General features: G+C 37.9%; 1 protein-coding gene across 26 annotated transcripts in view; it reads left to right on the top strand.

The window, feature by feature from the left end:
* Positions 1–16,528, top strand: part of HTR7 (5-hydroxytryptamine receptor 7) — a 154,391-nt gene that overhangs the window by 87,981 nt on the left and 49,882 nt on the right. For 18 of the 26 annotated variants that reach the window (XM_042960412.1, XM_042960430.1, XM_042960431.1 and 15 more), the window contains 4 exons: positions 140–341; positions 549–573; positions 6,113–6,152; positions 8,213–8,253. The exons of 1 other annotated variant lie outside the window; for it this stretch is intronic. The gene's annotated coding sequence lies outside the window, so the exon portion shown is untranslated. Of the gene's footprint in view, positions 1–139; positions 342–548; positions 574–6,112; positions 6,153–8,212; positions 8,254–8,346; positions 8,377–9,527; positions 10,164–10,416; positions 10,896–16,528 lie in introns of those variants that run through there. 7 more of the 26 variants (XM_042960426.1, XM_042960423.1, XM_042960424.1 and 4 more) reach the window with 7 other exon arrangements.

The following is a 16,528-nucleotide window of genomic DNA, read 5'->3' as shown; positions in this document are numbered from 1 at the left end:
GCTTTGCAAGCTATCTTTCGGGAAGGATTATTTAAAAAAATGTGTTGCACAGCTGTGCGTTTGCAAACTACAATAAAAATGAATTACAAGAAAAGTGAGAAGAAAATATAAAATACAAGTTCAGTTTTTTTCATATTAGGATCAGTAGACCTAAAAGTGCAGCTCAGGAAATACGGTCAGAACAAACATAACATGGAGAACAAGAAAAAAAAGTCAACCCTGGCCGTCGTCCCCCGAAAGCATACAGTTAGGGACAGCCGGACGGTTCCCGGACTGAGAAACGAGCATAATCATGACGTGTGCAGGACACTGTGTGCAAGGCCTGTCCACAGCATGTGGTGGTGAGCGTGGTGCAGGGAGGCTGTAGGGGGTGTGGGTGGGGGGACTACACGGAGCAGCTTCCTTCTAAGAACTACGCTTGGGGTAGGAGTAATGCAGAGAAGTGACCTCCGCTCGCGAATCAGAGCCTTCCAGTAACTCAACTCAAATAACTCAACTTTTCCCCTGTGTTTCTCCTCTTTCATTATCTACAATTAAATTGAATCCAGAATGCTGACCTGAAGGCACTGAAAGGTATTTAATTTTTAGAATGATTATATTAATCAAATGGTTCTTTTTTGAAAAAAAATTTTTTTAATGTTTATTCATTTTTGAGAGAGCACAAGCAGGGGTGGGGCAGAGAGAGAGGGAGACACAGGATAGAAACAGGCTCCATCCAGGCTCTGAGCTGTCAGCACAGAGCCCGAGGTGGGGCTCCAACCCACAAACTGTGAGATCATGACCTGAGCTGAAGTCGAACACTCAACCAAATGAGCCACCCAGGTGCCCCCCAGATTGTTCTTAAATAGGGCAAAGAAAGAGACTAAATTTTGACAGGGTCAATAATAGTTTAAAGGCAAAAGATTGTGGTAAAGGAGAGGCTAAGGGTAATATCAAGTGACCACTCTGCCTTCTGCCTTACACTCAATATGTTCTAAACTTCACTCTGAGTAAGAATTATCTAGGGAGCTTGTTTTTTTGGTTAGGTTCAGGTAAGCTCTATGCCCAACACGGGGCTTGAAGTCACAAGCCAGAATCAAGCATTGCATACTTTACTGATGGAGCCAGCCGGGCGCCCCTAAGGAGCTTGTTAAACATGAAAACTCCTGGGCCCCATTTTCAGAAATTCTGATTCATTATGTTGTGTGGTGTAGCACAGGGTGAAGAATGTCTTTAGCCAACCTACCAGGTGATTCTGCTCCAGCTGAGCTGGGTGCCACGAGTTGAGAGTTACTATTCCCAAACATGTTGGCAAACTGAATCATGTAGCTGATACTGTGTGCAGTTTGTGTGGAAAAGCACAACTAATATGAAATAATAACATCTAAATCATTTGTATATGGTTACGGCATTTGTTAGAGAAATACACAAAATGCTCACAGGTTCTCTTACATACCCTTAAATATTCAGTACCTGCTGTTGGCACCAAAAAAATCCAGCAATTTGTGGAAGAACATAACCCACAGATCACCTTAGGTTGTTTTCAACTTTATTTAAAGACACATGGAGTCTGGTTTTAAGTGCAGTCCTGGCTAATTCCTACATTACTGAGTAACTCCTGGCATTAACTAATTCATATTGGTGCTAGCACAAGGTCAACTGAGAATCATTACATCACCTTTCTGTCCCCATGCTAAGCAGCTGATCAAATGTTTGTCAACAAAGCAAAGACTAGATCTTTGAACATAGGTATTGAATATTAGCCAATGAGAATGAGATGTTGACTTTGGCCAAGGTCCATGCTTTTACGTGTGTGTGTGTGTGTGTGTGTGTGTGTGTGTGTGTGTGTTATGGCAGTGATTAAAACAGCTCACATAGGTTGAATGTTTATCACTAGTTAGTCATTCTGTTAGTAAAACAACCCTAAAAGGGGGGGGGTGTTATCCCCATTTTATGAGGGACCTGACATTTACTGAACTCAAAGACATTAACTTGTAAGTAGCAGAACAGCCCTCCAGCTGATTTGTACGTTCTCTTACATCCTCCGTTCCATTCCACAAAATGCATCTCAGTGGTACCGACTGGTTTTGTGGGCCTGGAAATATGCGTCTGAACCCTGAGAGGACTCTTGGGTCACTGAATTCCTCAAAATGCTTGTTCAAGGTTAAAGCCCAGATAATGTGAAGGGGGCAAAGATTCCTAGTCCCTAATCCTACTCTTGGATTCCTCCAGATCTGTGCACTTAGCACCTCAGTGTTTTCTCCTGGTTTGCATTTCTATTGCAGCCTGCCTGTAATGGTTAATTTTATGTGTTAATTTGACTGGATCACAGTGTGCCCAGAGATTAGGCTCCACATTATTTCTAGGTGAATTTGTGAGGGTGTTTCTGGATGAAATTAGCATTTGAATCCATAGACTAAGTAAAGCAGATCCTCTCCCCAGTGTGGGTGGAATCTATCCAATCCCTTGAGGGTCTGAATAGAACAAAAATTGGAGAGTGGGAGAATTAACTCTGCCTGACTGGCTGAGCTGGAACATTGGTTTTCTCCTGCCCTTGGCCTGGGACCACCAACCTTCTGGTTCCCAGACCTTTGGACTTGCACTGAACTATACCACCAGCTTGCAGGGTCTCCAGCTTGGGTCTCCAGCTTGCAGACAGCACATTGTGGGACTTCTCAGCCTCCATAATCACACGAGCAATTCTTTAATGAATCTCTCTGTATATAAAACTTCCTATATAGATTTCAAGGATATATATATAACTCTATCAATAGAATATTGGTACACACACACACACACACACACACACTGCCCTCATTGCTATTGCGTTATAATGTGTGCTTTTTTAGATTCTCCTCATTAAAACTTATATCTTCTGTGTCCCACTTTCTTATCTTCTGCTGTCTCTAAACTGGCAGCCAATTAATCACATACACTAATCCATTATTCAGGGGCAATATCCCCTTCCTACAAGGCACATAGTTACACTGAGACCAGCAATCCCTTAGATCGAGGTCTGAACCTGAGAAAGTGTTGATAGGAATTTCAGACAGTGTGACAAGTTGGTGGTGGGCAGAGCGGTTCAAATCATACCCGTGTGTTTCCCTCATCGTCTAGGATTCTGTGAATCCTACAGCTGTTTAGTTACTTACAGACTCCCAGGGGCCTGTGCAGCTGAAAGTGTGCTGTTATCCAGACCCATCTGTGTGACTTGGGCCGGATCTTTCTCCTGCTCACGATGGAGCCGACAAGTAGCTTTCGAAAGCAAAAACGAGTGAGGGTGAGTCAGTAACAAGTGAGATTTGTCAGGGAGGTTTGGCCAGTTGCCGGCATCCTAGTCTCTGTGGAGACGTGCTTCTGTGAGACAGTTTCGGCTCCCCTTCTGGCGTAAGAGAGCAATCCCGGTGAAGAATGTTGACTGTCATCTCCATTATTCCATCAACTTCCTCATCAACGGCTTGGGATGAAATGTTAGAATAGATTTTGGAAGTGGAGATAAAATGAAGACCTGAAACTATTCTGGATGCATGAATCAAAGACTACTCTTTATACTGCTTATTCTCCTGGCTCTTAGAAATTTAATTGCAGCAAGCTTTTAAATATTGGCTTTTGACTTATCTACAAAAAAAAAAAAAAAAAAGAATAAATAAAAAATAAAAGATTTAGTTAATTAAATCAATTGAGGGAAGATGGGGCCCAATTCCCATTCATCCATTTCGATCATGCAGAGCATAGATTTTATGGATGAAAACCATCCCTAAATATTATACCATAAATTGTAGTGGGGCACGGAAGTTTACGGCCATACTTGTGTAATATAGACTGAGATAGAATGTTTCCACTTCTATCTCATCACACAAAAATAAAAAGAACACTCATTTATGTAATTTATCTACTGTTGGTAAGGACAGTTGAGATAAAAACCCATGTTTTCATGAAAAAAAAACTCCTAACCAGAGTTTTAGAATGATCTTATTAGGCAAGTTTGAGCTTCTGAAAGAATAAAACAGAACTTTTAAATTTGATATTTCAAAAAAGCAAGAAAAAGAATATATATATTATATCATATATAACCATCTATTATATTGTCGTTTTGTCATATTTCAAGTCCTTTTTAATAAAAGAAGATTTAATATACACTTAAGGACCCCTTTGTATCCTTTATAGAGGTGTGTGTGACCTTGGGCAAATCCCCTAATCTCTGTGTTTCTGTACATCAATCACTTCATCTGTAAAATGGGGATAATACTATCCAGCACCTCATGGGGTTGTTGAGAGTGTATACAATGAATAACAGTGTAAAGAATGAAGAACAGAGCCTGGCCCACTGATGCCAAAATGGCGTCCTCTGTGATAGCTCTTATGCAATCCTACCTGTGGGTAAGATGCTCGAATTCCTAGAAAGGTAATTGTGTTAAGAGTAAGGTTTTGACAGTGAAGTTGACTGTATAGAGTTCTGGTATATATGGGCTGTGGAATGCTCCAAAGAATAAGATTGTAGTGAGGATATTTAGTATGATAATATTGGCATATTCTGCTAGGAAAAATAGGGTGAGGGGACCTGCTGTGTATTCAATGTTGAATCCAGAAACGAGTTCTGATTCTCCTTCTGTTAGGTCAAAGGGAGCTTGATTGGTTTCTGCTAATGTTGACATGAACCATATCATGGCTGAGGGCCATGTGGGGAAAACTATTCATATGTGTTCTTGGATGGTAATTGATGTGGCTGGTGTGAAGGATCCATTTATTAGTAGTTCTGATCGGAGGGATGATGGCTAGTGTGACTTCGTATGAGATTGTCCTCAATCCCATTCTTCTGCCAGAAGCAGGCATTTTCCTTGAAGTTATGATACCTCCTTCTAATCAGTGCTTGTTTGCTTTTAATACATGACAGTTGTATTTTTTTTAGTTTCCCTATGTAAATTTTACACGTATTGTCATAGTGTGTGTACCATCCTTCTGTGGCCTGCTTTTTTCTCAGTGCTAGGTTTTTGACATCTTTTCATATTGAGAGTTATAGGTCATGTTTTTCCATTTTAATTGGACTATAATACTTGGTTAGCTGAATATACAGTGACTCATTCCTCCGTTTTTGCTCTTATGGACATTTAGCTTTCATCTAGATTTTTGTAACTAGAAAAAAATGCTGTTGTGAGCATTTATGGATGTGTCACCCTACACATATTAGGGAGCATTTGTAATATATGGGGTTTCCCAGCCCTTTTCACTTGGGTCACTCTGCCAGATGTCACTGTGCCTCTAATCCAAGGCTGCCCCGAGAGCTGAAGAGGTCAGCATCTTGTGTCATGACCACTGCCCACTGACCTGTTTAGTGCAGACCTGTTGGGAAACTCTGCCCAGAATACTGGTCTTCAAATTAGGGTATATGCACTGCACCAATTTCCATCCCCACTCCACTGCCTACACACACATAGACGCGCGCACTTGTGCGTGTGTGCGTATATATATTTACGCACACACACACGTTTTCCCAATATGGATGGTTGCTAAAGTAGTTGATTTCCACATCCTAAACTTGACCTGCCTGAGGGCCACATGCAGTTTCCACCTCATCATTCACTATCTTTTTCTCCCATTTTCTAAAAGAAAGGTCTCTTACCCACCTAAGATCTTAATATAATGTCTCAAAGGGACAATTCAAAATACTGGGATCCACATGGTCTTCTTTAATTGAGGGCCTATAAATCTGCTATAGGGCCTCCTGACTTTCCTTGCACATATTCTGTTAAAGGCAAAAACTTGGGTAGAATTTAAAATTCAGATAAAATACAGGATGTCTAATTAAATTTGAATTTCAGGTAAACCACAGGTAGTTTTGTATTACTTTAGTATAAATATATCCTGATCTAGTATGTCTCAATATGAGCTGTGGGAACATTTATATTAAAAAATTGTTGTTTACTGAAATTCAAATTTAACTGGGCATCCTATGTGTGTATGCATGAGAGAGAGAGAGAGGCAGATAGAAAGTTTGCTAAATTTGGCAACCCTAGTGGAGTTAGAGTTGGTACTTTCATCCATGGGATGATCTGGATTCAGATATAATGTCAAGCGGGTGTCAGGACATTTTTTGTTTAATGATTTCTCCTGTTCTTTCTCCTGATTGTCAAAGAACACATCGCTCCCGAAGAGGAGTTGTGTGAGCAAAACAGGTAAGAAATTAGAGAATTTTGTGTCTTCTTTCACTGGGACACTGAACTCATGGCAACTCCTTGGTCTTTATCCATCTGTGTTAAACTAAGAATATTCAGGAGTTGTAAAAAGAATGCTGGGAAAACACCAGTCTATGAGAAGCGCGGCCTGTAGTTCTCATTCTTTTTTAAAAAATATTTGTTTATTTATTTATTTAGAGAGGGAGAGAGAGAGAATCCCAAGCAGGCTCTGTGCTGTTAGCACAGAGCCCGATGTGGGGCTCAATCTCATGAACTATGAGATCATGACCTGAGTCGAAATCAAGAGTCAGATGCTAAACCGACTCAGCAATCCAGGCGCCCTTCCATTTCTCATTCTTAAAAGGGAGAAAGTTTAGAGACTGATTACTCACAGGGCTTGGTCTTGACTCACCTGCATTGTTTGCATGATTTAAGGAAGGAGGAGGTAAACACTTTTGTGTGTATCTCCTAGAGGTCGACATTACACCTTTGAGTAAAAGAAACTCACGTTCCAAGTAAGTTAGTGTTTTATATTTTCTCAAACACTTCATCAGATTTGTAGAAGAAATATTTGCATTACCTTTGTAAAAAGATTATCGGACATTATAAATCCATATACACTCTTCCTTTGGACTTAAATTTCCTGCTCAGTGTTGCCCATCAACCAATTCTCAGCTCATTTGTTCATTTTGGCCATGTACTTATTATATTTATATAACTTAGGTATATTTAGTAGAATTTATTGTAAGAAAATCCACTTAATCATGAATATACTATTGGTAAATTCATACTGCTGGTGGCTTCATTCCTTTTATTTTGTTTTCATTTTAGCAATAAGCAATAAGTGCCTGTTTTCATTTTAGCAATAAGCAATATTCATATCTGGATACATGAACTAGATGAAAAAAAACCTCTCCCTTCATTTCATTAAAAGCATTTCCAATCAAAACTTACATTTTTACAGTTAATACTTATCAGTATGTGCAATACATTTTGGTTTTGGCCAATAGTAATTTAGTAGTTCATTTAATAGTGATGAGATTTAATAAGAATTAGTAATGTAAATTACCACCTAAAATAGTTATTTGGTGATAATTTTTTAAATCAAGAAAAAAATGTTTAGACTTCAGAGTCTTAAATGCACTTTTTTTTTTTGCAATTTATCATTATATACACATTTGCGTAACAGGTTGATAGGTTGATCAAAAAAAGATGTTCAAACATAATAACATGTTACGTTAAAATAAACTTCAGTGTAATGTGGAATGGAAATACAAGTTAAAAAAAAAAAAGATAAAATTCCCAAATGTTAAACAAGAGCAGTTTGTGTAGGGTTTTTTTTTTTTTTTTTTTTTTTTTTTTATGTTTATTTTTGAGAGACAGAGAGACAGAGTGCAAGCTTGGGAGGGGCAGAGAGAGAGGAGACACAGATCCGAAGCAGGCTCCAGGTTGATGTGGGGCCTCAAACCCACAGCTGTAAGATCATCACTTGAGCCAGGCACTTAAACGACTGAGCCACCCAGGCGGCCCTGTGTAGTTTTAAAAATAGTATTTGTTATCTGACACCACTTTTGAATAGATGTAAAAGAATGACATCACCGCTTTATTTTTTTTAATGTCAGTATTTATAACAGTTGCCAAATTATGTCTTCTGCAACTATTTACATTTATGATTTGAAAATTTACATGTCTAAAATTTGCAAGTGGCTGCACAGTTTTTCACAATTATCTTATGGAGTACACGCTTAAAAAAAACGCAGGAATGCGATAGCCCTACCGTGTGCCTGACTGCGGCATAGGAGGCAGGTATATCCTTAACTAGATTTTGCCAAATTCTGAGTCGTTGCCCCATTTTACACTCTCCCTAATGGTATCTGAGAGTTCTCCTACTTTTACATTTTCTCAAACACTTGACATTGTCAACTTTTAAGGGTTTGCCCGACTGAAGGGTGTAAAATGCTATCACTTTGTACTTTTAGGTTTACACTGTCTCGATTATTGGTGGGATTGAACTTCATTTTCATGCACGGTTTGACCAGCTGTCGTTTCCTCTTCTGCAGGTTGTCTCCCTCATATCTTAGCCTGTTTGCCAATTGTTAAGGTACGTATTTGTGATGTAGGGAACTCGTTTTTACATGTTGACTTTTGCAGCTTGTTTTGGGGAAAGCACTTTATGCTTCTGTACCCCTACTAGTTACAATATGAAATGTGTGCATCAGATGTTTCATATATGGATGACTGGAATTCCTGGGAATATTTGTCCACGGTTGCTGTTGCAGGTAGGTGGAGTTTATTAGATTTGAAGGATGTTAGGCTCGGTGGGGGATGCAAATAATATACAGATGAGCCTATTTTCCTATTTGCCCTAACAATGTTGATTAATCCATTAACAAATGAAAGCAAAAAACCCTCAGAATGGGGTTATTTTTCAGATAGTTCTCATTTTAAATACATCTTATTTGTAATTTTGGAATATTAAAGAATTATCAGGAGAAGTGTGTGTTTGAGGGAGGTGGGCACCTTTGACAAAATGCAACATCCCGGCCAGTCTGTAGGAGACATGACATATACTCAGGTGAAAGAGAGTTAAGTAACAACTACTACAGTCCTGGAAACAGAGATCTTTGCATGTAGAGCAGTTGTTATAATCTGGAGAAAAGGATGGGAGGTAGAGAGAGGAGAGAATTGCAAGAGATTTGCCAGTATAAACAGTACAGGGAGGGCAAAGCTCTGACTCTCCTTGAGATCCTTTTTAATCACTTTTATTTTTGGTAATATAATCTCCTTTTTTTCTCCTTCTTGACACATTTCAATAATTAGAATTATTGGAAAAAATAGGATTTATTTTTATTGAAATTCACTTGGTGGTCATCTTTTGAAATAATATTTTTGTTCCAAAAAGGTTTTACTGAATTTTTATAAAGTGGCTTTCCACAACCAAATAGAGTCTGCACACTCCTTTTTGGTAACTTTCAGAAGAATCCGTAACTGATCAGACAAAAGCACAAACGTGTCCCTTAACCATTCCTACTTGAAAAGAATATGCCTGGTTTTCAGTGCAATGTACCTGTGGTATATCTGGCAGAATTGAAGTTGCTAAAATTGTTAAGCAGATTCCGAGAAGATTTGGGAAGTTTGGCTTGCTTCCCATCACTGGCATGCTGGGATGTGCTAAGATTCCCACCACTAGCATTCAGGGAAGTGCTAAGATTGGACTCCTACATAAAAGTGTTCAAGAAATAGGTTCACCTAATTAGGTTCAAAACTATATGAAGCCCAGGTGTCCCCAGTCTTCAGGGATCTGTCCTTTCCTTTGACACCCTGAGTCACATGTGGCAGCAGGGAGTCCTGTCCTCATTATCTTTCCCTCCCTAGGTATCTGAGAAATCTTCAAGTGGCTGCGTAGTTACTTTATGGAGTACATGTGCAAAAAACTATAGGTGGCCAATAGGTCTTCAGTGTGCCCAAAGTAAGAAATCACCCGTGCCCCTCCTTACCCCGTGTAGACCGTTCCTCATCACTTCCATCAACTGTCCACCCTTCTTAGGTCACTTCTTGCTGTTTGGTAACCATTTTCTCCCTCTCACTGCTCTTCTATTTCTGCTACACGATACAGGTAGGTTTGGGCCTTGCTTATTTCAGAGATAAGATCAGGCTGTTACAAGGAGCAAACATTGAATGTATGTCTATAGCACAAGAGAATTACGACATAGAAAATATGACAGTGGATCACTGCCCCCACAGTCCAGCGCCCGTGCCCGTCTACAACATGGAATATTCCTGATGTCATATTTTGGCTCCCAGCTCCACCAGCCCCTCCCCACGGTGGGAAGGCCTTGGACAGGCTTGACTTCGTTCATCTTGCTGACATGTAAAGTAAAGGAAAATCAGTCAGTTCTAAAGCTGTGCTTCATTACATAATCTGTTCTAATATGCCATTAGTTGTAAGATGTAGCATTATTCTGGGGCGTCTGGGTGACTTAGTCGGTTAAGCGTCCAACTCTTGATTTTGGCTCCGGTCATATCCCAGGGTCTTGGGATCAAGTCCCATGTCAGGCTCCCTGCTGAGCATGGAGACTACTTGGGATTCTCTCTCCCTCCCTCCCTCTACCCACCCCCCTCCCACTCTCTCTTTCTCTCAAAAATATAAATAAATAAATAAATAAATAAATAAATAAATAAATAAATAAAAACTTTATGCTTCAATGCTAAATAATAGTGTAATTCTTTGAAAACGTTTTGTACTAGGTATTTTTTTTCCCAGGGGCCACGATAATAGTTCTTGTCCCACATGTGCTTCTAGAACCTTAACTACTTCCACATCAAGAGGGAAAGCCTAATTTCTTCCTGCTTGTATCTAAGCTAGTTTGTGACTTGCCTGTAACCCATAGAAAGCATCAGTTCTGCATGACTTCTGAAGCTAGGTCTGAGAAGGTGATATGGATGCCACTTGGCTGGCTGGAATATTTGCTCTGGAGCCCAGAGCCTCCGTGTTAACAGCCTCAGTGGTCTGTGGCTGCCGTGCTGTGAGGAAGCCCAAACCCCCCCGCCTCCAGAGGGATCACGTGGAAAATCCCGGAGACTACATGAAGAGAGAAAGATGCTTTGCCAGTTGCCAGCTGATCCTGCTTCCCCAACCTCTGCTCTTTTGGTTACGGCTTCTAAAGGGCTGCAATCTCATGAGTGATTGCTTAACCAAAACCACCCAGCCAAGCCCTTCCTGAATTCATGGCCCACAGAAACTGTGAGAAATAATAAAGTGATTGTTGTTGTTTTAAGCCTCCGAGTTCTGAGGTGATGAATTAAACAGCAGTGTTAACCAAATCAATTTTAAATGTCAATTAAACTCAACAGAGTTTGTACTGGAAGTCATGGCAATATGAATAACCATGACCAAGTTTGCACATACACAGGCAATGACACCCATGTCATGTTGGTCCCCTGGCCAACAGCAATTGTGAAATGCCATCTATTTTGAGATGCATGGCAGTAGGAAAAAAACGTATGCAATTTAGCATTGAAAAAAATGTGGTCAAATTGGTGCAAAGGAGGGACAAAGACAACAAAAAGAGTTAAGGAACTGGTAGGTAAGGTGACTTATTTTGAAAAAGCTTAATATTTGGTCATTAAGATGATACATGCACATTATCAAAAACATAAAAATAAAATAAAACATAAATTGCAAAAAAAAAAAACCAATAAAATCACCAAAATGTCATCATCCAGAGATAAACTTCCAGATTTCTAAATGTACATAGACAACACGTATAGAAATGTGGGCATATGCATGCTTTATAAATAAGTTCATCCTACGTTGCAGCCTTTCTTTTCCCCTCAGTTGAAAACATGTTGGTTTCATGTTTGTACCTCAGCAGATAAAACACTACCTAATTTTTTAATGATAGCAGAATATCTTATTTACTTAGCCAGTCATTTAAATGATGGACATTTTGTTTAGCTTTATCATTTTGGTTTTGCTTTTATGATTATTAAAACATCAGGCGTATTTATGCACATATGTTTTTCCTATTGTATAACTACCTCTTTGTGGAGAATTTCTAGATACAAGATTATTGGATTGAATAGATTTCCCCAAATAGAACTGTGGTATGGACTGATAAAAATGCCTCCCAGAAAAGTTGTATCCATTCAGACTTCTAGCAGCAGCTTTTGAAAATGCCTATTTTCTGTCTCCTTTGCCAAAGGAATGGAGAACATATCACCCCAAAGTGTGCTGCTTTGGTATGTTGATTATTTTGAATTAAAGGCACTTGAGAAATGGCAGATACAAGAGGGCATTCTGACCCTCCTTTTTATTTCTGAAGGCAGGAGATAAACCTTCCATGTGAAAGGTGTCCACCCTGTACCGGGAGAAAGGAGAACATTTTTATCACCAGTGACAAGGAACTGAAGCAGAAAGAAATCTGTTCCAGCAGACCTTGTTCAAATACATCTTATCTTCCTTTGGCCACTCCATATAGTTACTTTGCTACAATTGCCTCTTATTGTTCAACCTACTATAGAGGTTCTTTATCAGTTCTTTTGGTAAAGTTCAGAGGAACTTTACCAGTTCTTTTGGTCTCAATCCCTATGAGGACTCTTCTGTCATGTAAAATAATATAAATGTGTGTGTGTTTCTCCTGTTAATCTGTCTTATGTCAGCTGAGAAACTCTAATAGGGGTGGTAAAAATTTGCCTCCTCTACACCAACATCTGGCTTTAGTCATTCATCTAATGCCAATATTATGGTTTTTAAAGATTTCTTTTAAAAAAATTGCAGGATACAAAATCAAGTACAAAAATCCATTGTGTTTCTCTACATTAATAATGAACTGTCATGAAGGGAAATTAAGAAACCAATCCCATTTATAGTTGAATCCAAAAGAACAAAATACCTAGGAATAAATTTAACCGAGGAAGTGAGAGACCCGTATACTGAAAATTATAAGACATTAATGAAAGAAATTGAAGAAGATACAAATAAGTGGAGGGATATTCTGTGCTCATGGATTGGAAGAATTAATATTGTTAAAATTATATACTACCCAAAGTAATCTTCAGATTCAGTGCAATCCCTGTCAAAATTCCAATGGCATTTTTCACAGAGATAGAGAAAACAATACTAAAATTTGTAGAGAACCACAAAAGACCCATAATAGCAAAAGCAATCTTGAGAAACAAGAATAAAGCTGAAGGCATTGCTTTCCCAAATTTCAAACTATATCACAAAGCTATCATAACCAAAACAGCATGGTTTTGGCATAAAAATACGCATAGATCAATGGAGTACGATAGAGTGCCCAGAAATAAACCCATGTGATTAATTTATGACAAAGGAGTCAAGAATATACAGTGGGGAAAGGACAATTTCTTAAATAAATGGTGTTGGGAAAACTGGACAGCCACAAACACAAAAGGAAATGGGACAAAAATACACAAAAATTAACTCAAAATGGACTAAAGACTTGAAGGTAAGACATGAAACTATAAAACTCCTAGAAGAAAGTATAGGCGATAAGCTCCTTGACATAAGTCTTGGAGATGATTTTGAATTTGACACCAAAATTAAAAGCAACAAAAGCAAAACAAAAACAAAAACAAACAAAAAACACAAACAAACCCAAGTAGAAAAGGAAACCATCAACAAAATGTAAAGGCCAACTATTGAATGGGAGAAAGTATTTGCAAATCATGTGTATGGTAAGGGGTTAGTATCCAAAATATATAAAGAACTCACACAACTCAATAGAAAAAATATGATTTAAAAATAAGCAGAAGATCTGAAGACATTTTTACAAAGAAGACATATAGATGACCAAAGATATGTGAAAAAACGATGATTACTCATTGTCAGGGAAATGCAAATCAAAAACCACAATGAGTTATCACCTCACACCTATTAGAATGGCTATTGTCAAAAAGGTAAGAAACAATGCGTATTGGCAAGGATGCGGAGGAAAGGGAACCTTTGTGTACTATTAAGTGAGAATGTAAATTGATAACAGTTTTTGTGGAACACAGTACAGAGTTCCTTAAGAAATTAAAAATACAACTATCATGTGATCCAGCAATCCCATTTCTAGGTATTTATCTGCAAGAAACAAAAATACTTACTCAAAAAGTTATACGCACCCCATGTTTATTGTAACATTATTTGCAATAGACAAGATATGGAAACAACCTAAACATTCACTGACAGATGAATGAATAAAGAAAATGTGGAATATATACACAACGGAATATTATTCTGCCGTGAAAAGGAACGAAATCTTGCCATTTGCAACAACATGGGTGGACCTTGAGGGCATTAGGCTAAGTGAAGTAGGTCAGAGAGAGAAAGACAAATACTATATAATCTACTTATATGCACAATATAAATACAAAAAAACAAAAAACAAGCAAACAAATAAACAAAAAAGAAGCTCACAGATGTGGAGAACAGCTTGGTGGTTTCCAGGGTGGGGGTTTCATTGTGAGTGAAATAGGTGAAGGCAAAAGGTACAAACTTTCACTTATAAATGAATAAGTCATTGAGATGTAATGTATAGCATGGTAACTATGGTTAATAATACTGTATTGCATATTTGAAAGTTGCTAAGTGAGTAAATCTTAAAAGGTCTCATCATAAGAAAAAAGAATTCTGTAACTATGTATGGTGAAGGATGTCAACTGGACTTATTGTGGCGCTCATTTCACAGTATATACAAATATCAAATCACCAAGTTGTATACCTGAAACTAATGTAATGTTGTATGTCAGTTATACCTCAATAAAAGAAATGGGAGGGGGAGCTTACCATAAAAATGTGTTTCTTGTTTTTATTTGCATTTTAGAAAATAATGAAACTGAACAGGTCTTTTTTTTGGCCTAGTCTAACTTATTTTTTTGTAAGTTGACTATTTTATAGTCTTTGACCATTTTTATTTTTATAATTGATTTGTAAGAGCTCTTCATACAGTGGTAGTAATTCTTTGTCCATCATGTGTGTTACTAAATAGTTTTTCCTAACTCTCTCAAACTTCCATAATTGTGGTATTTTGTTTTTGTTTTTGCTGCCAGGAAATATTTAACTTCGATGTAAATTTTTTCCTATAGTTTCTGGCTTTGGTGTCAAGTTAAGAAAGTCATGTTCCACCCTTATATCAGAAGTGTTTTCTCATAATTTTTTTTTACATTTTTTACATTTATGAATGCTTTTTATCTAACTGGAATTTAATGTGTGAAATTTGACTTTTCCTTAAAGTGGCTGGCCGGTTGTCCCAAATTATTTAGTGAATAACAAATCTTTCCCTTGTGACTTGAAATGCCACATTTATTTTACTCTGAATTCTCATAATACTTGAGTGTTTCTGGAATTTTCTGTCCTGCTCCTTGGCAGTGTGTCTTTTCCTATATCAGGACCATCCATGTTGTTCTTGTGGCGGTTACTACTATTACTGCTGAATACAATGGGCATGCATATATCTCCTTAATTTTTTTCAATTTGAGTTTTTGTTGTGAGCTGCTATTTTAAATGTGGTAGTTTTCTCACTGTTATGGTTGGTATGTGAAAAGAGCAATTGCATCTTTGTATCTTTATTTTGAAACTAGCTATCTTCCTGATTCTCTTAACAGTTCCAAAAATTTTGCAATTTGTTTTCCAGGAGTTCACATGTATAAAATACTAATACTTTTGCATTCTCCCTTCAGATATGCATGCTTCACTTCATTTGCTTGATTAATTGCATTTTCTTCGATGTTGAGAACAGTATTAAATAATTGTGCTGATCTAAGATATTCTTACCTTATTTCTGACTTTAAAGGAAATACTTCCCATTATTTAGCCACTAAGCATAACGCTGGCTTTAGAGTTACATTGTGTATTGGGTTTTTTGTTTGTTTGTTTTTTAAATGTTTATTTTTGAGAGAGAGAGAGAGACAGAGACAGAGACAGAGTGTGAGCAGGGGAGGGGCAGAGAGAGAGGGAGACACAGAATCCGAAACAGGCTCCAGGCTCTGAGCGGTCAGCACAGAGCCCGACGCGGGGCTGGAACCCACGAACCGTGAGATCGTGACCTGAGCCAAAGTCGGACATTCAACCGACTGAGCCACCCAGGCGCCCCAGGCTGTATTGTTTTTTTTAACATTCAGGCAATATCCATTTAATCCTACATCAAGCTTTTTAAAAAAATCTTAAATAGATTTGGAATCTGACATGTTTTGGGTAGCTAAGCAAGAATAATATGGGAGTTTATTTAGTAATGTCAAATGGCTCTTGCAGTCTAGAATGAATTGCACTTATTTCATGATCTGTTATCCTTTCAGTATTTCATTCAGTTCTATCTCCTAATGTTTTGTCTAGGATGGCTTTGATCAACACAAGTGAGTTTGGTTAGTAGCTTTCTTCTTGTTAAGGTTTGACAATAATGCCATGTTGCTTCTAACACGTATTTGGAATGTATCTTTTTTTTCTTTAAACTGTTTCAGGGCTCAGTAGAGAAGTTTATTCCATCTAGTTTTTAAAGATTTGCTCACATGATTATACCAGGTGACTTAAAAAAAAAAAAAAGCTTTTTCATTTTCTTCTGACTTCGGTTTCAAGGTAAGAAGGACTTTCCAATTTAATGTTATTAAAAGTGTTTGGTCACACTTTTGTATTACCTGTTAAAAAATTCTATCTATAGTTAATTTTGTGCTTGTTCTTCTTGAAATAGATATCATATTTTGGGTTAAATACTAATTAAATATTTTATGAATATTTTGGTAAAGAATGTATTTTTCAAGCAGCTCAACAAGTCTCGCAACAACAACAACAACAACAACAACAAATATTTGGCTGAGTTGGCCATACCTGAGTTAAATTTTAACCGATGACAGTTACTCTAATGTCACAGTTG

This window comes from Panthera tigris, chromosome D2 (genome assembly GCF_018350195.1).
Source record: "Panthera tigris isolate Pti1 chromosome D2, P.tigris_Pti1_mat1.1, whole genome shotgun sequence".
NCBI classification, from domain to species: Eukaryota; Metazoa; Chordata; class Mammalia; order Carnivora; family Felidae; genus Panthera; species Panthera tigris.
The sequence above is the reverse complement of the archived record's forward strand: the minus strand, read 5'-3'. Positions and strand labels throughout refer to the sequence as shown.